The sequence below is a fragment of the Panthera onca genome, chromosome B3 (assembly GCF_046562875.1).
Source record: "Panthera onca isolate mPanOnc1 chromosome B3, mPanOnc1 haplotype 2, whole genome shotgun sequence".
NCBI lineage: Eukaryota > Metazoa > Chordata > Mammalia > Carnivora > Felidae > Panthera > Panthera onca.
In genome coordinates this window covers 143,224,191-143,245,984 of record NC_138344.1, presented here as the reverse complement: position 1 = coordinate 143,245,984, position 21,794 = coordinate 143,224,191, and the positions used below count along the sequence as shown (strand labels likewise).

Here is a 21,794-nt window from a genome sequence, read left to right as displayed (position 1 = left end):
TCACATACTTGAAAACATGCCCGTTCGTGCTTTTTCTCATACCTTAGCCCTGAGGTGAAACTTTGCTTTAGGGTCACGTCACTTGTACTTCCAGATAGTTCTGCTTCTAGTTCCTATTGGGGGTGGGGCAGGGGGTAGTTCAGCCCCTTGCTTACTTTATGTATTTCGCTTTCAAGTAAATACCTATTGAGCAGGCGCATTTTTCAGTCACCGCCTTAGCCCTAGCTCAGTCTGTTTTCTTCTCTGCAAAGCCCCCCATCCCCCCCAAACCAAAACGTATTCTTGGAGAATTATCTTTAAGAGTCACGTTTCAATTTAGTAGGCTAGAATATTGAATTTGCTGGAGAATTTTGCATAAGAATTATCAACTGAATATTGCAGCTCTAGATCTGCTTGTTGGGGTAAGAAAAGATCATGAAAGGTCATTGGTGCTCAGGACTGTTTAGTGGATAGAATATGAACCCAGAAAAGAGCATTGGACTTAAAGCCAAAAGACATGACATGAGTTCTCCTCATGATTCCATTATTATTGTGCTGAATGTGCTAGCCAGTGCACTAGGAAAAAGTTCAAAGTGAAATTACCATAATTTATCTAGGACTATATATTGGAAAACCTAAGAGGATCAACTGAAAATCTCTTATTAAACAATAAGTGTAACAGGGTAGCAGGTTATAAAATTAATATGCAAACTTTGTCATGTGACAATAGTAACAAATTTAGATATACCAAAAGTTCTATTTAAACTCATCATTGTTAAATATGACAAAACTCCTGTCACTCACAATGACACTCTAAAATACAGGACTAACCTTACAGTTGCTCGTACCCATCATACAGACAACTGGGGGTCTTTAGTCTCATTGACAGCAGTGTGGACGGTGCCCCCTGGGGTCGGGTTGCACAGTGTCTCTGAATATACTTAGAAAGTTTTCAGAAACTACTTGAAAAAATCCTACAAAACCTGTAAAGAAACTGAAATAATTAAATGAAACACCTTGTTTTTGGGTGAGAAGACACAACACTGTAAAAATGCCAGCTCTTTCGGAATTAATGTGCAAATTGAATGCAGTCCAAATCTAAACAGAATTTCCTTTAGAACCAGTCAAAACTATTCTAAATTTCATTTGGCAGAATAAGATATTGAGAATCATTGGAAATTCAGGGGGAAAAAAAGTAATATTGGGGGAGGACTTGCCTCCCAAACATTAAAATGTATTCTAAAGCCTCCTTAGCGAAAACACGAATGCAGTGTAATGGAGTACAGAATTCGACCCCGATAAGAATGGGCATACGGTAAAGATGACAGGGTTAATTTAATAAAAGGTATTGGAACAACCAACTAGCCGTTTGTAATAGAAGAAATCGAGGTTCCTACTTCTCTCCTTATTCCAAAATAAACTCCAGATGGATCAAAGATTTAAATATAAAAGAATTACCCGTAAGAATCTAAAAAGAAGCTACTTGAATAAGTATATTTGTGATCTTGAAATAGGGAAGGCTTTTCTAGACATAGCCCCAAACAAATAAGCCGAAGGATATTTTTATTCTGTAATTTGCATGGTACAAAATACCATTCAAAAAGACAACAGACTTGGAAAAAAGATTTGTAACACATATGGCAAGTGCACAAAATCCCTAAACTTGAAAATACTTCTTTAAATCAGTTAGAAAGGAAACCTAACCCAGTGGAAAAAAAACAGACAAAGGGCCTAGCAAGCAGCTCACAAAAGTTGCATTTTTCGGGCTTTTTATTTCTGACTTCTGAGTTTCCTGTCCTGCCTAGAAAGAACTTCCCCACTCCGGGATGCTTAACTTTTCTTACGAAAGATACACAAATTAAAACTTTTTACTATCACGTTGGAAAATAGCAATTATCAGTATAAAATTGATAGTATCGCCACAGTTTTTGGTGTTTATAGAAGTATTAAGAAGGATTGACAGGAATGTAAATTGATATTTGGAGGGCAGTTTGTGAATGACTGTCAAAATATGTATTGTAGTTCCATTGACTTAACGACTCCAATTCTTAGGAATCTATCCTCACAAATGTACAAAGTTTATGTACACAAGGATTTGCACGAAGCATTGTTCCGCTTAATAGTGAAAAATTGGAAATTGCCTAAATACTCATCAATAAAGAATTAGATAAATTATGGAAATTCTGTACATTGCAGTTGTTAAAAAAAAAATGCATAAGGCCATACATACTGACATGGAAAGAGTACGTGGGAGTTCATTTGTGAGAAGTTAACACTTCCATATACAGTGGTACCCATGGTTCTGCCTCCAGAGTTTCAGTTACCCATGGTTAACTGGGGTTCCACAGCACATGAGCCTCCTCCTGACTGTTGTCGGAAGGTCAGTAGCGGCCTCATGCTACATCACAATGCCTACGTTATTAACCTCACTTCATCTCATCACATGGGGATTTTATCTCCTCACATCTCACCCGAAAGAGGAAGGATGAGTGCAATACATAAGGTATTTTGAGAGAGACCAGTTTCACATGTTTTATTACAGTACTATTTCATTATAGTGCTCTGTTTTGTCATTGTTAATCTCTCACTGTGCCTGATTTGTAATAATTAAGCCTTATCATAGGTATGTATGTATAGGAAAAAAACAGTATATGTAGGGTTCAGTACTCTCTGTGGTTTCAGGCATGCACTGAGGGTCTTAGAATGTATCTCCCGTGGATAAGGGGGGCTCCTGTACCTATAGGGTTTTGTTAAGCCCAGAGTTTGAGAACTGACTATAGGACTCACTTTTTAATTTTGGAGAGTAACTTCCCAGAATGTATTGTGCTGGAAATTATGGTGTTCTATACATGACATGTAAAGGCTCAAAAGACAAAGTATATATAAAATCTCTTTTTAAACAGCAATACACCATATACACCATATATATACCATATATATGGTAATCAAAAGTTGCTAAATTTGGATGACCTCCATGATTATCCACATTCTAACAAAGCTAATAGACCTATAAATTTTTCCAAATGGACTTAATGTAATACTATTTTTTTGGTCTTCATAAACAATTCTTTAAGTTTTTAGGGGATAACAGACCCACTACAAAAACCCATGAAAGCTTTGAACCCCATTCCTCAACCCAAATGCATATACCTGCCATATTTTATATATGAACTTTTAGGTTTTGATAAGACACTTCATCAAAACAATCCATGGACTCCTACTATAAACTTCAGTCTTCACAGTGAATAAAGAGGAAAACAGTTCAATGCTGCGATTGGCTTGTGACCACCCCCCCCCCCCCCAACACACACACAAGGATATGTTAATGTTCTAACCCCTGGTTCTGTTAAATATGATCTTATTTTGAAATACCATCATTGCAAATGTATTTAAATTAAGATGATGTTTTTAAGGTAGGCCCTGAATCCATTATGACTGACATCCTAATAAGAAGGAAAAAGAGAGGCACCTGGGTGGCTCGGTCAGTTAAGCGTCCGACTTTGGCTCAGGTCATGATCTCACAGCTTGTGAGTTCAAGCCCCACATCAGGCTCTATGCTGACAGCTTGCTTAGAGCCCAGAGCCTGCTTCGGATTCTGTGTCTCCTTCTCTCTGCCCCTCCCCCATTCACACTCTGTCTCTCTCGGTCTCAAAAATAAATTAAAATGTTAAAAAAAAAAAAAAAAAGGAGGAGGAGGAAAAAGATAGGGGTACCTGGGTGGCTCAGTCAGTTAAGCATCCAACTCTTGGTTTTGGCTTAGGTCATGATCCCACAGTTTGGTGAGTTCAAGCCCCACATCGGGCTCTGCACTGATAGCACGGAGCCTCCTTGGGATTCTCTGTCTCCCCCTCTCTCTCTGCCCCTGCACCACTTTCGCTGTCTCTGTCTCTCTCAAATAAAATTAAAAAAAAAAAAAAAAAGGAAGGAAAAGGACACACAAGACTCCTGGTTGGGGGGAGGGGACACCAGGTGACACAGGTGGTGACAAAAGTGCTGCTGCTGCAAGCCAGGGAACACCCAGAGTTGCCAGCACACTGCCAGAAGCAGGAAAAGACAGGAAGTTTCAGAGCATGGCCCTGCGGACACCGTCACTCCAGACCCCTGGCTGCCAGAACCGTGAGGCCTTAAACATCTGTTTTAAGGCACCAACTTTGTGGTACTTTGTTACAGCGGCCCTAAGAAATATCATACAGATGCTATCGGCAAAAAGGATATCGAACGTGAATTTTAGGGGCACCTGGGTGGCTCAGTCGGTTAAGCATCTGACTTCGGTTCAGGTCATGATCTCACAGTTTGAGTTCCAGCCCCACATCAGGCTCTCTGCTGTCAGCACAGAGTCCCCTTTGGATCCTCTGTCCCCATCTCTCTCTGCCCCTCCCCCACTCATTCTCTCCATCTCTTTCTCTCTCTCTCTCTCTCTCAAAAATAAACATAAAATGAATTTTAGATATGCAAAATATGCCAATTGGGGAAAAAAGGTAAAATTATTATTTGCAAATGATATTGTTTGCATAGAAAGTGGAATAGAATGAATGGAGAAACTTCAAACAGTAAGAGAATTTGCATATATTTTATATGTACAAGCTACAACTAGTATATGGAAGGCTCCATTTACAATAGCCATGAATAAGATAAAACATCAAGGAATATATTCAGTAAGAACTGTAAGATCATGATAGTAAAAACTTTAAAATACTACACAAGGACTCAGAAGAACAACTAAACAAGTGGAACAGCACACCATGTTCTCGAATAGAAAGACTCAACATCATGAATGTATTCTTCCTAAATTAACCTATAAATTTAATGTGACTCCATTAAATTCCAAACCATGTTTGGAAAACAGGCAAGATCGTATCAGAGTTCAAGTGGAAAAAATAAAAAACAAAGCTCTGAAAATTCTAAAAAGAATAAATGGGGAATCCACTCTATTAAGTATTAAAAAGAAAATACAATAAGTCGTGTGGTGCAGGCACGTGAATAGGTCAACAGAACAAGAATTTCAGAAATAAACCTAAATATACAAGAATTTTGTACATAAGTTGTTTCTTTTCCTAAAGTATTTATTTTAAGAGAATGAGACTCCCTAGCAGGCTCCACACTGTTAGCACGGAGCCCAAAGCAGGGCTCGAATTCATTGAGATCATGACCTGAGCCAAAGTCAAGAGTCAGACGCTCAACCGACTGAGCTACCCAAGGGCCCCTGTCATTATTTTGATGTTATTTAAAATGTGTAAGTAAAAGATGAATGTTTAATAAATAGGATTAGGACAACTGGGTAGCCATCTGAGGGAAAAAATCCAAATGGATGAAAAATTAAAATACAAAAAAAGAAAATAGGACCAATAAGGGGGAGACTTCTTTTTTTAAGTTTTTTTTAATGTTTTGTTTATTTTTGAGAGAAAGAGTGAGCGAGTGAGCAAGCAGGTGGGGGGCAGAGAGAGAGGGAGACACAAGAATCCAAAGCAGGCTCCGGGCTCTGAGCTGTCAGCACAGAGCCCGACGCGGGGCTTGGACTCACATACTGTGAGGTCATGACCTGAGCCGAAGTCAGACACTTAACTGACTGAGCCACCCAGGCGCCCCGGGAGACATTTTTAATAATCTTGGAATGTAGAAGAAAGTCTATCTCAATAAGACGCAGGGTGCGGAAGCCATAGAATAAGTTTGACCACACTGAAGAATATTTTCCTTCCTCAATACTTGCAGATGCTACAGTCCCTACTACCACGATGGCATTTTGGTCCCCCTCAAGGACCTTCCAGGGACCTTTCCCTCTAAAACAAAACAATAACAAACAAAGCAAACAAAGGAATGTGTGTTTCAGCGCAGGCCATTTTCTTCTACTTCTCCCCGTGTTTCTAATACCCCCAAACTCAGCCATGATGAAGCTCAGGCCAGGCCCAAAGCCTTGCTAGTGGGGCAGTTCGGGAAGGGCAGGCACAGTGGAGGCTGGGGCTGCCTCCCTGGCTCTCCCCTGTCAGGGAAAGCAGGAGGCTGTAGGCAGCCGGTGGATGGAGGGGGCCCTGGCCCTGCTCCCATGGCAGCATCACCCAAGCCACACGCTGGAAGCTCTCTGCTCCCTGCTCGGCTGCCCATCTCGCACCTTTATGTAAATTCTCTGACTCACCTTTGCATGGAAAATAAAAGAGCTTTGTTTAAAAAAAAAAAAAAAAAAAAAACAGTTTTCCTTTCCAATAAACCACTATAAGCAAATTCAACAAACAAGAAACTGGGAAAAAGTGAAGAGCTCCTACAAATCAGTTAATGCAATGGGCAAAGGTTATGTGAGCAAACACTTAAGAGGGAAAAAAATGGAAACATGTCTCTCAACCATGAAAAGATGCTCAATCTCACACTTCAGAAAAATGTAAATTAAGATAACAGATAAAATATCTCCCACCTTTTTTCAAAGTCAAGAGGTTTGGTGACTACCAGGTATGAGGAAACATACTCTCATATATTGCTGGTGGTGGTATATATGATACAAGCTCAATAAAGAATAATTTGCCAGCGATTAAAACAAATCTAAAATGTATGCACTCTTGGGGCTTCTGGCTGGCTCAGTCCATTAAGCGTGTGATTTCAGCTTGGGTCATGATCTCGTGGTTCGTGAGTTCGAGCCCTGCATCCAGCTCTCTGTCAGCCCACTTTGGATCCTCTGTTCCCCTCTCTCTTTGCCCCTACTCTGCTCACGCTCTCTTGCTGTCTCTCAAAAATAAATGGACATTAAGAAAATAAAACGTATGGGCGTCTGGGTGGTTCGGTCGGTTAAGCGGCCGACTTCGGCTCAGGTCATGATCTCACGGTCTGTGAGTTCGAGCCCCGCGTCGGGCTCTGTGCTGACAGCTCAGAGCCTGGAGCCTGTTTCCGATTCTGTGTCTCCCTCTCTCTCTGCCCCTCCCCTGTTCATGCTCTGTCTCTCTCGGTCTCAAAAATAAATAAACGTTAAAAAAAATTTTTTAAAGAAAAGAAAATGTATGTACTCTTGAATCCAGCAACTCCACTTCTTGGAGTTTATCCTCAGAAATCTAGATTTCTCATCCTTGCAGATATCTAACCCTTTATTTTCTGGAAAAGGCAAAACAAAAGAGTTTCTATACAGGGGATACTAGGCTAAATTAAGGTCACAAGTAGTATCTTGAAAATGGGGATTAAGAGAGAGCATGTGATTACTGAATGCTGGGGTCCTCATCCTGTTTTCCTCACTAAGCCGGCACTGAAAACTAAATCTTACTCTCCATGCAGAAATTTTAAAAGATTCTTTTCTGGAGAGTCTGACAACTCCCAAGATACCGGCATAAGAGTTTGCCCAACAAATGGCCCATACAAAATACCCTACAGTGACCCCAAAGTCTCAAAGTCCTAAAAAGCATATGCTCAGATCTTCCAAAAATGTTTTTTAGTCCCTGGCTCTTAATCATAAGCAGGCAACCAATGATTATCCAGACATCAGAGAAAAGCTTCTAAACATGAGTTTTGGAGATCAAAGCAAATGAACGGGGAGCAGGAGGTTGGGGGGGGGGGAGCAGTGTTGGAAAAAACAGGCAAGAAGATGAAAATTTTAAAACATGCTGACATTCTCAGATAAGTACATATTACATCTATGAAACAAACAGGACATTTTTATAAGAAACTTTAGAAAATAAAAAAAACTTCGGGGCACCTGGGTGGCTCAGTCTTCTAAGTGCCCGACTTCCGCTCAGGTCATGATCTTGGGGTCCGTGAGTTTGAGCCCCATGTTGGGCTCTGCTGACAGCTCAGAGCCTGAAGCCATTTCGGATTCTGTGTCTGCCCCTGCCCCACCACGTGTCTGTGTCTCTCTCCTTCAAAAGTAAACACTAAAAAAAAATTTTTTTAAGAAAATAAAACTTCTTAGATATTAAAAATGTAGATAGCAGAAATAAAAACACTAGAAGGGTTGAAAAGGAAAATTGAGAAAGTCTCCCAGGAAGAGCAACCAGATAAATCCTAGGAGAAGGAGATAGAAAGAGTGCCACCCTGAGAGGTCCAGCATCCAAACACCGGAGGAGGAAATCATCTACAGAATGTTCAAGAAAAATGTCTGGAACGGAAGGACACGGATTTACAGGGCAAATGAGCCCACCAAGTACCCAGCAAAGTGGATGAAAATAAATGCATACGAGGCACAACGTTGTGAACTCTTTGAACACTTGGAATAAAGAGAAGATCCCACGAGCTGGCAGAGAGAGAAAACCTCACAAAGGATCAGAAATCAGAATGGCTTCAGACTTCTCAGCAACTACACCAAAAGCCAGAACTCCACCTAGAATATAAGCCCTTTGACTCTGTCTCTCTGTATCTTAGTCTCTGTTGTTCACAGATGTATCCCAAGTGCTTAGAGCACTGCCAGGCATGCCTTAGGTTCTCAATAAAAATTTGTTGAATGAAAGAGAACAGTGGAGAGATAATTCCAAAATTCTGAGGGAAAGTCTCTTCCAGCCTATAACTAAAGCCATCAATCAAGTGGATTGTTCATGATCTTGGACATGTAAGGTCTCAAACAGTTTATCCTCCATGCACCCTTTCCCAGGAAGGCATGAGAGGATATGCTCCACCAAAACAAGAAAGGCAAGCAGTACAGAAGCAAGAGGGAAAGACATAGGGGACCCCTAGGAAGATGGTGATAATAGTTGTGCATCAGCTGTAATGGGCAGCCAGTTCAGATTGGAGCAGGTGCCAATGCCCACTGCCATTGTCGTACCATTTTGTCTAGGGACAGAGTGCCCTGGTTGTCCTGGCCCAGATCCTCATCTGTACTCGGTTTGCCTGGACCCTCTACTAATGAATTTCCTGCCCTCCCTTCCATTCCCTGCCACCAGCATTAACTAAGAGCCTTCATTTCACACCGTAGAAATAATTCTACTCTGACCTACTCCTGAGCAGGAGTAGCAGAATGAACTAAGGAGCGGAAAGTACAGCAGATCCCACTCGTCTTGCTACTGTCCCTAAGAGACACACAGTCCAGTCAAACGCTCCAACTGTGGTGACCCCTTTGTTTCCCAGGTTTCATAACCTTGCTGCACACGTTCCCCAAGACCACCCCCAAGTTCAGTGATTTGCCAGGAGGACTCACAGAACTCAGCGCATAGTCATACTCAAGGTTTTGCTTTATTACAGTGAATGGACACAAAATCAGTGAAGGAAAAGGCCATGGGCAAAGTCTAGAGGAAATCAGGTATGAGCCCGGAGTCTTCCAAGTGGAGTCACCCAGGACATGCTTAATTCCTCCCGCAACAAATTTGTGATAATCCATTAGAGACTTAGCACCAAGGGTTTTTATTGGAGGCCAGTCATACAGGCATATACCAAACTTTCACAGTCCCAGAAGGAAAGCAGGTGTTCAACGTAAAAACTACATTTGCACAGTTTTTGCACGAAGGGCTACTCTTCCCATTTAGAGAATGATGGAACACTTCTAAGATCCAAGTTCCAGATACCAGCCATGGGCCAACCTTGCAAGCAAATAGACCTTTCTAAGGAGGGCGGTCTTGGGCCTGCTGTGTGAACTCTTCTGCACCATTGCCCACTGATCCTACCCAGAAGGGGTCCTGTAAGCAGTTAGGGAAGCAGAAGCCAGACTATGATGTAGCCCTCTAGTTATATTTTCCTGGAAGCCTTCATTTGGATAGTGGTAATGTTGCCTTTCCCTTAACACAAGTAGATACGTGCTTGCCATTTAGTTTTTTGTTTTGTTTACTGAAAGATCCTGTTAAGGTACACACAAAGGTGGTAAAACTACAAAGGAAATCAAAGGAATGAGTGATGGGTTTTGTCTACCAAAACCCATTCTCCCCATCTCCCCTGGTTACAGAGTTGTAATTGAGCAGCATGTGGACGGCTGTACGACAAAAGTCTTGTTTATGAGCCTAAGTAGAAGTGATGTGCTCCTTCTGGGTGTGGGTCTAAAACTCTAGGGTGCCTTTCCCGTAATTTTTCTTTCCCTTTACTGCTGGCTGCCACCCAGAAGTGCCAATGACACAGCGTCCGCCACACAGACAGTATGACCGCTCAGAGCAGGAGCTGCCCCACCAACCTGGCCTGTTCACATCAGTCTAAATGTGAAAAAGAAACACTTCATTTCCTAATGCAATATCTTTGAATATCTTTGCTACAGCACTTTATCTCCACCCTACCCCCCATCTAATACAAAATGGTAACACAAGAGACAAGATGATAGCTACCTTAGGGAGAGCTAAGACCTAGACCTTAGGGAGCTCCCAAGACCTAGTAACGTTTTGGGGTTTTTTAATTTATTTTGAGGGAGAAAGGGCACACGCAGGGGGCGGAGAGAGAATCCCAAGCAGGCTCTGCACTGTCAGTGCAGAGCCAGATGTGAGGTCTGAACTCACGAACCGTGGGATCATGACCTGAGCTGAAATCGAGAGTGGGAAGCTCAACTGGCTGGGCCACCCAGACACCTCTAGGAATGCTGTTTCTTAGCCTGAGTGATGGGACACTGGTATTGGCTTTATTCTTCTTTTTAATCATACGTATGTATTTTATATACACTCTTTTGTATGTTTATATGTATGTAGGAATCATTCCACAATTTAAAAAGAAACTTAAAAATACAATCATAATGAAAGGCACCTGGCTGGATCAGTTGGTAGAGCATATGACTTGATATTGAGGTCATGAGTTCAAGCCCCACATTGGGTATAGGATTTACATTTAAAAAAAAAAGTAGGGGCGCCTGGGTGGCTCAGTCGGTTAAGCATCCGACTTCGGCTCAGGTCATGATCTCGCGGTTTGTGGGTTCGAGCCCCGCATCAGGCTCTGTGCTGACCGCTCAGAGCCTGGAGCCTGTTTCAGATTCTGTGTCTCCCTCTCTCTCTGACCCTCCCCCGTTCATGCTCTGTCTCTCTCTGTCTCAAAAATAAATAAACATTTAAAAATAAATAAATAAAAATAAAAAATAAAAAAAAGTAAAAATGAAATCCATTTGTGTAATAAAATTTAAATGAAATGCCCATTGTCCTACTAAAGTCAGGACAAGACCAGAATTTCCATCTCTACCACCATTTAATATTGTACTGAAAGTATTAACCAAAGCAATCAGACAAGAGGAAGAAATCAGATGTATAAAAATCGGGAAAAAAGTAAAACTTTTGCTATTTGTTGATGATATGATCAAGTACTTAGAAAATCCAACAGCATCAACCAAAAAGACTGCTATTAAGGAGTGGCAAGGTATACAGTTATCTGCAGAAATCTTTATGCACACAAATACATAAACAGTACTTCAGCAACCATCCTCGTACATGTCCTCGTATGGACCCCTGTGAGCATTTGCCTTTATATGTGCGCAGGAGCAAGATTGCTAGGTCAGAAGGTTCACAGAGTCTTCATTTGATTGAAACTGCCAGATGGCTCTCCAGAACAGCTGCACCAGCTGACACAACCGCCAGCATCCTTGCCCAGAGTTGCCATGTGCCCCAGAGAATGTACTTCTGCAAAACCACGAGCTAAAGCAAGAAAGAAGAAGACATGGGATCTAGGAAGTAAGGATCCTAACTGAGAAGAGCAGCAAAAGGAATCGCCAGGATGTGCAACAGGCCTAGGTTGGAGAAGGATGGAAGGCTGTGAAAAGGAGGGGTCTAGGAAATTAATAGGTGATCCGTTGCATTTAAGTGTTCTGAAAATGTTACATTGATAGGTATTTGAAGGATCTGTTGGAGATTTTAGGAAAAATGTTCATATGAAACAAAACAATGCAAACATAAATGCAAGGCAATTACTGACAGAATAACTGGAAGTTATCCAAAAAGGGAGGCATGTAATGGTTGGGGTTGTAAGTGGTAAAAGAGCTAAATCTGCATCTACCGTAACAGGAAGTCAGTAGCATCTATTGGTAATTTAAAAGTATCTGGGGGCACCTGGGTGGCTCAGTCAGTTAAGCATCGGACTCTTGGTTTCAGCTCAGATCATAATATCATGAGATCGAGCCCCACGTCATCAGCGTGGAGCCTGCTTGGGATTTTCTCTCTCCCTCTCTCTCTGTCCCTCCCCCTGCTTACACTCTCTCAAAATAAACATTTAAAAAAAATAATTTTAGGGGCGCCTGGGTGGCTCAGTCAGTTAAGCATCCGACTTCGGCTTAGGTCATGATATCGCCGTCTGTGAGTTCGAGCCCTGCGTCGGGCTCTGTGCTGACCGCTCAGAGCCTGGAGCCTGTTTCAGATTCTGTGTCTCCCTCTCTCTCTGACGCTCCCCGCATTCATGCTGTGTGTCTCTCTGTCTCAAAAATAAATAAATGTAAAAAAAAATCTTTAATAAAAATAAAATAAATTAATTAAAAAATAATTTTAGATCATAATAAGAACTATGAAGGTAATAACAAATTCTGAACATTCTGCTATATTCTAATAATCCTATAAGTTTGGAAAACAGATTCAAGACAGGTATTTATGATCCATGTAGTACATCAGATTCAAGAACACTAGAACATGATTGATCAGATGTCTACACTGTCCACACGGACATAGATCAAGGCTATCGTTAGAAAAATGTCCATCAATATCCTGAAGCTTACCAAGTTATATCCATTAAGTTAAATAAGTACAGCATTCTGTGTGTCAAACATCCCTCAATAAAGTAGTTTAAATGTATATATCCTGAAACAGCTATTTAATAACAATGCAGATTCACAGTATATATTCTACCAAAAATGTTAAAACAGATTCCATTGAGCTAGGAAGCATGTTCAATCTTTATATGACATTGGTAATAGAGGAGCATTAGATTTTGCCTTTGTACATCCAGAAAATATTTTAATCTGAATAATCTTTAGGAGTCCCCCAGGAATCTTAATAATTATCCAGTTATCTCTATAGCTCTATGTGCCTTAAACCCAGAAAAAACCCTGCAAGTAGGCATTAATAGTATTCCAGAATGGATGCATAACTGGGAAGTAGGAGCTAAGTATGGTTATGTTGAATCTTTTTTTTTTTAATTTTTAATTTTAAGTAGGCTCCACACCCAATGTGGGACTTGAACTCATGACCCTGAGATGAAGAGTTACATGCTCTATCGACTGAGCCAACCAGGTGCCCCTGGTTATGTTGAGTCTTATACCGACTTGATGAACCATTACTGGGAGTAGGTGAATTATCAGTCCCCATAATAGTCCCCAATCCCTTTGCCATGGCCTCCAGGTCGTCAGGTCTTTCTCTACCCCTTCATTTCACACTTGGCCATGTGACTTGCTTTAGTCAATGTGAGTAAACATGATAGGAGCAGGGGCTTGAAATGTGCTTGTGAATGGGCATTTGGGCTTGCTCTCTTATACTCCAATAATCTGCCATGATTGGCAGAGGCAGAGCTTCCCTCTGACTTCAGCCCAGGTCCTAGAATGTGACTCCTGGAACAGAGCTGTTCCATAGACCTGCAGCCTGAGGCCAAGCCACCCCAGCTAACTCTCATATGCATGGGCAAGAAATAAATGCTTATTGTATACCTCTGAGCTTCTGTGATTTGTTACTCAGCATTATTGTATCAATAGCTGACTAATACATATTCCAAATTAATCTTTCCTATGATATTACTGATACATGGCACAGAGCTGAAAAAGGAGGTTGTATTTTGGTCTCTAATAGTGTCACGGGTTGGGTTCTCCAGGAAGCAGATGCTGAGATGGAGTTAGGACTACAAAAGGTTTATTGAAGAATAACACCTGTGAAGGTGAGTGCCATCAGATGGCAGTGCGGACCTGGTAGAGTCCCAGCCAGCCCGGTAGGGAGCTCTAGAGCAGATTACTTGATGGAGGGGTCCTGCGTCCGGTGGAAATGGCTAGACCCTTGTACTGCTGTCTGGCTGAGTCATTGACTAGGGACTGCCCATAAAGAGAGTGCCCTTAGCTACCATGTCTGGCCAATCATTGGCTGGGAGATGCCCCAGAAATCGTATGACCTCTGTTTAAAAGCTGAGATGGAGCTTGTCAGCTTAACCCCACTCCGTGCATCTGGGCAGCTGGTCCTTTCTAGAAGGGGATCTGAGCAGGCGCTCTCCGTGTTGCCACAAACAGCTTTAAGGTAGTACATGTATAAAAAGATAAGGAAAGGCATAGGAAGCTAATGAGCTGTTTGACAGCCTAGAAGTGTTTATGTCACCTATGATCCGGTCGTGCTACCAGTTCCTTCAGACGGAAAACAGTACAGGACTCTTGGTGCTCTCTCCAAGTCCTTCTGCCCGAGTCCTTTGCGTCTCCATAAATGGCAGCACCAGCACTCCCATAGCTGCTCAAGTGAAAATCCTAGCTGTAAGGGCTCAGTCGGTTAAGCGTCTGACTCTTCATTTTGGCTCGAGTCACCATCTCACAGTCTGTGAGATCGAGCCCCACGTCCGGCTCTGTGCTAATAGCCTGCTTGGGATTCATATTCTCTCTCTCTCTCTCTCTCTCTCTCTCTCTCTGCCCCTACCCCATGCCCTCTCTCGCTCTCTCTCTCTTTCTAAAAAACAAAAAACCTAGGTGTAAAGAAGAGCTTTTGGAAACAAAAAAGTATAATTGCTAACTTTAAAAATGTGATCCTTATTGTAAAAGGCCATAATGAAAGATTATGGTGAAGTTACCACATTCACCAGAAGGCTGCTGCTGGCTTTCATGTACATTTTGTTGAATGTACCAACTTGTTCTTTATGTCTTCTTCTGCCTTTTTGTTTCCTGTATGGCAGTGTCCTAATTTTCATAATCTTTATCTCTATGATTTTAAGTTTCATCATGTACTTTCCTTGGCTGTCATAACTTTTTCCTTATCTTCGCGATTTTGACCGTAAGAATTTTTTGTGTCCACTGTGATACAGTGATCATTGTACTTTATATTTATAATTATATTGTGATGTTCTTAACTTTCTGTTCATCTTTTTTTCACTTCATGCGTTTTGCTTCCCATAGCTTACCTTCTTATCATATTTGAATTTCGGTGTGATAAATAATTTGAAAAGAATAGAGGCGTCTGGATGGCTCAGTCAAGTGTCTGACTCTTGATTTCAGCTCAGGTGATGAATTCAAGCCCCATATCAGACTCTGTGCTGACAATGCGGGGCCTGCTTGGAATTCTCTCTCTCTCAAAATGAGTAAATAAGCTTAAAAAAATGATTTCGAGGGGCGCCTGGGTGGCTCAGTCGGTTGAGCGTCCGACTTCGGCTCAGGTCATGATCTCGCAGTTCGTGGGTTCGAGCCCCGCGTCGGGCTCTGTGCTGACAGCTCAGAGCCTGGAGCCTGTTTCAGATTCTGTGTCTCCCTCTCTCTGCCCCTCCCCTGCTCATGCTCTGTCTCTCCCTGTCTCAAAAATAAATAAATAATTAAAAAATAATCTGGAAAGAATATACAAAATTGATCTGAAACTAAGACACACAAATAACGATTCAAATGTGTTTCAACCACTGTGCTATATTGCACCACATTATTGTTATCAAACTGTTCTTATAATTCATACTTTGACATACTAATGAAAACGTGTGGGAGGTTTGTCACAGAGCACTTGTTTCTGAGGTTGTTTTGCTGCCTCTGGGACAGTTTAGCAGGCCAGAATTCATCAGACTAAGGTGCATTGGGCACCCAGGCTTGCATTCCAATAGACTGCGATGTATAGAACGCAAGACCTGGCACACGGATGTACTTGGCTACCTGCGGTATTGCTGCCGGTTTGTGCAGAGGACACAGGAATTGTGATCAAATCTATTTTATGTAATTCCAAGCAGAAAAAATTGTGTGATGTGTTTATAGTTACATTCACAGTGTTACTGAGTATATTCCTAACAAAAGGGATTTTTTTTTTAATTATTTTAGAGAGAGAGGGTGAGTGGGAGCAGGGGAGGGGAAGAGAGAGTGGGAGAGAGAGGGTGAGTGGGAGCGGAGGGGGGGGGCAGAGAGAGAGAGGGAGAGAGGGAATCCCAAGCAGACTCCACGCTCAGCTTAGAGCCCAACGCGGGGCTCAATCCCACACCCCTGGGATCATGACTTGAGCTGAAATCAAGAGTTGGGCGCTGAACCGACTGAGCCCCCCAGGCCCCCCAAAAGAAGAGATCTTCCATTCTGATTAGGCATTGGTAGAAACCGAATCCTCCACTTATATTCTCATACCATGGCAGCTGGGAGAATTTTCCACCAGCTACCTCCTGGCTTCATGCATTTCAGACCTGCTCCCCCCCACACCTCACACATGTCCGTCACCAGGCACGCTAGGACCCGTTCACTTCTCCTTGAAACCTCTGCCCCCACCCTGGACCACCCAGAGAAGCCACCGAGCCTTGTCAGCAGCTGCCCACCACACCTAAACTAAGTGTAGCCATCTGATAGGAGTGGAAATGGAGCAGAGACAGACGGGGGTGTTGGCCATTTGCAGCGAAATAGCTTAATGCTTCAAAATTTACAAAGCCAGGAGCATATTGCTAGAACCTTCCAAGGGGCCCGGGCCAGTGAGGGACCCTCTGTGGCAGTCCTTCCCTTCTTAGTACCCCCCCCCCCCCCCGCCCAGGGCCGTGACACCGGCTGCTCTCCAGAACGCACCAGCCCCCTGTTCTGCTCCCAATCACGAACTCACTCCCACATCTGGCTCCCAGGACTTCCCTCTGGACCACCTTCCCTGCTTTCCACTCTGTCGTGTCCTCTTTCCCGCAAGTACTTCTGCGTCCTTCCCCAGACAGCCCTCTTGCCCGTCCGTCGCCCCTATCGGGCCTCCAGGATCCAAGCCCGCGACACAGCGGTGGTGGCGAACCCACTGATCATTTTTGTTACCATTGCATTATTTTGAGTCAGATTTGCCTCTTTTTATTTATTTTTTTTAATTTTTTTTAACGTTTTTATTTATTTTTGAGACAGAGAGAGACAGAGCATGAAGGGGGGAGGGGCAGAGAGAGAAGGAGACGCAGAATCGGAAGCAGGCTCCAGGCTCCGAGCCATCAGCCCAGAGCCCGACGCGGGGCTCGAACTCACGGACCGCGAGATCGTGACCTGAGCTGAAGTCGGACGCTTAACCGACTGCGCCACCCAGGCGCCCCAGATTTGCCTCTTTTTAACGTGTCACCGTGTTCTCCCTGTTTCAGATGAGAACCCTTCAGTCTGTGCCCACCTGTCTCATCAGCCCCCCTGGGCTCAGCCTCCCAGATTCACCTACAGCCGCCTCTGTCGGTGCCGCTCGAAGTGCCGGTGTGCGAGGACGCGCGTCGGCACCAGAACGGAAGTTCTGTCCATCACGGCGCACACTGAGGTCAGCCGACCGCCCTGCTGGCCAGCTTCACCAGCGAGGAAGCGCCATGTCCTGGGGCGAGGGGTCGGGTGGCAGTCCGTGAATTGACAGCCCACAGGTCATGCTTCAAGGGGGACACTGTCTCTGACGAGATGACTCGGGGTCTTAGGAGGTTTGTAAACAGTCTCTCGTGTCCCTGCCTGACTTCAGAACTACTTGAGAGACGCAGGAGCTGGACAGGTGGAGATAAAGCTATCAGCTTTCATACTGAAAAGCTGACTAGAAAGGAGGGCTGTGCATCTGTGGCCAAAGGGACTGTGAGTTCATCTCACCCGCCCTGAAGCAGGCCCCTCCTGAGGGCAGGATGCTGGCTCTGCAGGTGGGCAAGCAGAAGAGGAGTGATTCCATCCCAGACACCACCAGTCATTTCCTCTGGGAAAGGAGGAAAGGGAGCGAGGTGGGATAAGAGACTAGAAGTGGACACAAGCCCGCAACCTGGATTCCATGCCTTTAAAGGGTCTGTGAAGTCCCTGAGATTGAATGGTGTGTGTGTGCGTGTGTGTGTGTGTGTGTGGTATTTCTCTTTAAAAAAATTTTTTTAATGTTTATTTATTTTAGAGAGATTGAGACAGAGTGTGAGCAGGAGAGGGCCAGAGAGAGGGAGACGCAGAATCGGAAGCAGGCTCCAGGCTCCGAGCCGTCAGCACAGAGCCCAATGCGGGGCTCGAACCCACGAACCACGAGATCATGACCTGAGCCGCAGTCGGACACTTAACCGACTGAGCCACCCAGGCGCCCCATATGTGGCATTTTTGTAGAAAGCCTGTAGTAGATGTTGTAGGTCCTGGCCAGATAGATCCCTGTAACCCATCCCCAAGGGCTGCCGTGAGTGTTCCTATCTCCCCACTCCTTCGCTGAATCCTCCTTGCCCTAAAGGGAGTTCCTGGCCTGAGAGACGACACCTGCCCCCCACCAGGGGAAATTGACGGACTTGGAGGTACAGAGGCCACCTCTTGCCTCCAGATGGGAACAGCTGTAGTGCAGTTCACGCTCCAGGGCATCTCGGAGGTCAGGAGGAAGCTATTCTCCAGCTGAGGCCACTTCTTGCTGAGCTTTTGTCCCCTGCCAAGCCTGCTTTCCTCACGCCCCTTCTTGGGGCGCTCCCTCCATACATTACTTGTACAAGAACCCTTGTCTCAGCCTCAGCTTCCAGGAACTTGACATGATGCAGAGTTCATGAGCTCTCATCAGATCCTGAAAGCGGTTTATGATCCTGCAGTGGGTCGAATGGTGGCCCCGTGACATCTGTGTCACCTCATTTGGGAACAGGGTCTTTGCAGATGTAATTAAGGATCTTGAGATGAGATCATCCCGGATTAGCCAGGTGGACCCTAAATCCAATGACAAGTGTCCTTAAAGAGACAGGCAGAGGAGAGAGACACACAGGCGGAGGCTACACACAGATGGAGGGAGGCCGTAGCAAGAGACCGTAGCCGTGTAGCCACAAAGCTGAGGAAAACCTGGAGCAGGAGCAGCTGGCAGAGGCCAGAAAGGATCCTCCCTTAGCCTGAGTCCGGTCTCCAGCACTGTGAGAGAATGCATGTCTTGTTTTAAGCCCCCCAGTTTGTGATAATTCGTTTCAACAGCCACAGGAAATCAATGCTTCCGAAAGGTTAAGAATTCCGTATAGTTGGGGAAATGCCAGAAGTCCTTCCACGTGGAAAAACGACAGTGTGGCGTGGAGGTGCTGGTTGTTACCCTGCCCCCCACCCGCATCGATCGCTTCCAGGGTCCCCATCCCCAGGCCCTCTGGAAGGACCGAGCTTGTCGGGAGCCTGAACGTTGCTGAAATGAAGGGGAGGGTGTCTGGCTTCTCGCATCACCCCCTAAGCCGTGGATCTGCCCCTTTGTTCTTCTTGCTCTAAGAGTAACTGTAAAGGCCTTTTTTTTTTGTTTCCCTTGGGATTTCCAGCAAACCAGAGCATAGTCTTCCTGACAGTGTTTTTCAGGATCGTGTCATTTTCCAGGATTCATCTCTAATTATGCTTCCTTTCCTCTATATTTTGTTCATCCTCTCAAAAAAATTAGCTCAACAGGGAGCTCATGCCGGCGCACTGGACTCCTCTATTACTTCTCTCTTTTTATCTCCATCATGATTATTCATGATGGTATAATCAGGATTTCTTTTTAAAGAAGCTCCTCACTTGATATTAGCTGACAGAACAAAAGGTTCTTGATTAAATGGTGGCTCTTTTCTGCCCACTGAAAGTCAAAAGCTAATGAAATACTTTGATCAAAATGAATTTTGATATCCATTCTATGAGAATAGCAAAAAAAAACTTCCAGGAGCAATTGAATGGCTGCATGGACCGGTATTTCCAGAGGTCAAGAACCATCGGTCCGGAGGTCTGTTTCTAAACAGGGAGCTGGAGGAGGTGAATCTCATGCCCGTGCGGTGGGGTGTAAATGACTCGTGCCAGGCACCTGGTTCACGGGCGTCTCCCCCTCTCCACCTGGACCCTTGCACCAGCTTTCTAATTGTCTCCCTGCGCCCGGGTTTGCAGTCCTCACATCCCAGGTCCACCATCCTGCAAAGATCCACTACAACACTGATACCCAGATCCCCTTCCCTGCCCCCCCCCCCCCCCCCCGCTGTCTCCTGTAGGACAGAGGCCACACTCCCCAGGGGCAGGCCCAGGCCTTCCGGACGGACCCTGCCTCCTGCACAGGCCGCCTTCCCGCACAGCGCGCTGCTCCCGCCCCACGCTCCTCACCTTTATACCTCTGCACGCGTAGGGCCCCCGTCTGCATGCCCTGCCTCTGCCCCGACCAGATGGCCCTGACGACTCCGCTCAGGTGTCGTTGTCATTGGAAAGTCTTCTGGCCCTCACTGTGCTCCCATAACACCCTGAGCCTATTTTTATCATAGCACTTACGTCAGCGTTTACAGTTCCCTATTCTTGGGTCTGTCTCCCCAGCAGTGAGGTCCCAGGACAGGAAGTGGGTCTGACGGATCTTGGAGTCCCCAGACCTAGATCAGTGTGTGTCAAATGAAGGTTGAATGAAATCTCTTGCCTCGTAGAAGGAATATCAGGCATTCGCAATGCCTACTGTCCATTCTTTCATCTACGCCGTAAATTATTTTGGAAAGTTTGAAATACTTTCTTATGTTTGTTTTTATCCAGAATAAAAAGAAACTGGAAATTTTATAATTAAAAAAATCTGCTATTTTTTCATTATTTTTGTACAGCCGCTAAGTTCTAAAAATTCTTTGAGGCAAATCATAATAGAAAAGCATTTAAGACACACCCCCACCAGAGACAGACTTGCACTTCTGCCTTGTCTCCTGGGACCAGGTCACGTGGCACCCTGCCGGCTTGGAGGCTGGAAAAGCAAGTAGTACAGTGTGTGTTCAGCTTCCCAGCGGTTCAGAGAGAGGCTGTTGGAAATGACTGAACAACCGGGAGTGTCTGCCACTGAATGTCAATAGCATTTAAGAGTCATTAATCAGATTCCTTTCTTATCCAACCCAGGAATCCTGCCTCACTAGCAAATAAGGTTCGTCTATTCAGGTTGTAAGGCACTCTGAGCCTCTCTTAAGAAAATATTCTGAGGTCCTCCCCACACCCACCCACCAGACAGCAAACGCCTGGGAGTCCTGGTGCACCATTCAGAGCTCCTTTGGTTGCCAGAAACAGGAACACATACACACACACACACACTCATCATAAACGAAACGGGTTAGTGCCTCCCCCGCCCGAGCCACGGGAGATGTGGGGGCAGGGGGGCTTCCCTGCCTGCATCTTCGAAAGCTTCTCACCAGCCATCTCGTCTCTCCACCTCTCCCCGGGGGCTTCAGTATAACCTTGAAGATGAAAAGGAACACGTGTTCTTTCCCACCAATTCCAGCCAGAAGAGGCGCAGCGAAGGGCTCTGATGGGTCCGATTGCAGTCTGATCCTTTCCTGAACCGGTCGCCACAGCCAGGGGACGGGTGCCCACCCTGTGGGAGGGTGAGGTGCTAAGATGGGTCGCCCCACCGGAGTCACAGGCTAGGATGGGTGAGGAGTGCCCCGTGAGACCAAAGAACAAAGAGCAGGGAGGAAAAGGCACTGGGCACACGGCGGCCGTCCACCCCGCCGGCCGGTGACCGGGGCCTCCGGGCCGCTCGGCAGAAACTCGGCCTGCTCGGGGCGGGAGGGCCCCCCCTGCTTATACTGACTTGTTCGCGAGAACGGTTTTCTTCCTGATGAGAAGGGCAGCCCCTCCCGAGAGGCTCTTTGTAACGGTGCCGCTTCTGAGACGAAACCAGGCGGCACATTCACACTGCCCCTGAGGACTGACTGCGTACCAGGCACTGTCCGTACTTCATCGAACTTCATCCCCAGAGCACTCGCAGGAAGTAGGTACAATTACCCCCATTCGACTGATGAGAAACTCTCACAAGGCAAGTGTGTGGCAGAGCCGGAATGTGAGCCGGGTTGGTTGATGCCGGGGCCCCTCGATACCGAGTAGAGCTTGTGATCTCCGGGGACTGACCCACGCAGGCACTCGGCTCCCTGAAGTCTGCGCGTGGCACAGCTATGTCACCTGCGCGGGGATCACG

The 21,794-nt window shown here is 45.1% G+C and overlaps 1 long non-coding RNA gene across 1 annotated transcript in view; it reads left to right on the top strand.

The window, feature by feature from the left end:
- Positions 1–20,410, top strand: part of LOC132670341 (uncharacterized) — a 28,864-nt gene extending 8,454 nt beyond the window's left edge. Inside the window, exon 2 of the long non-coding RNA XR_013555958.2 lies at positions 17,047–20,410. This is a non-coding gene — a long non-coding RNA (uncharacterized LOC132670341). The remainder of the gene's footprint in view (positions 1–17,046) is intronic.
- The last annotated feature ends 1,384 nt before the right edge of the window (positions 20,411–21,794 follow it).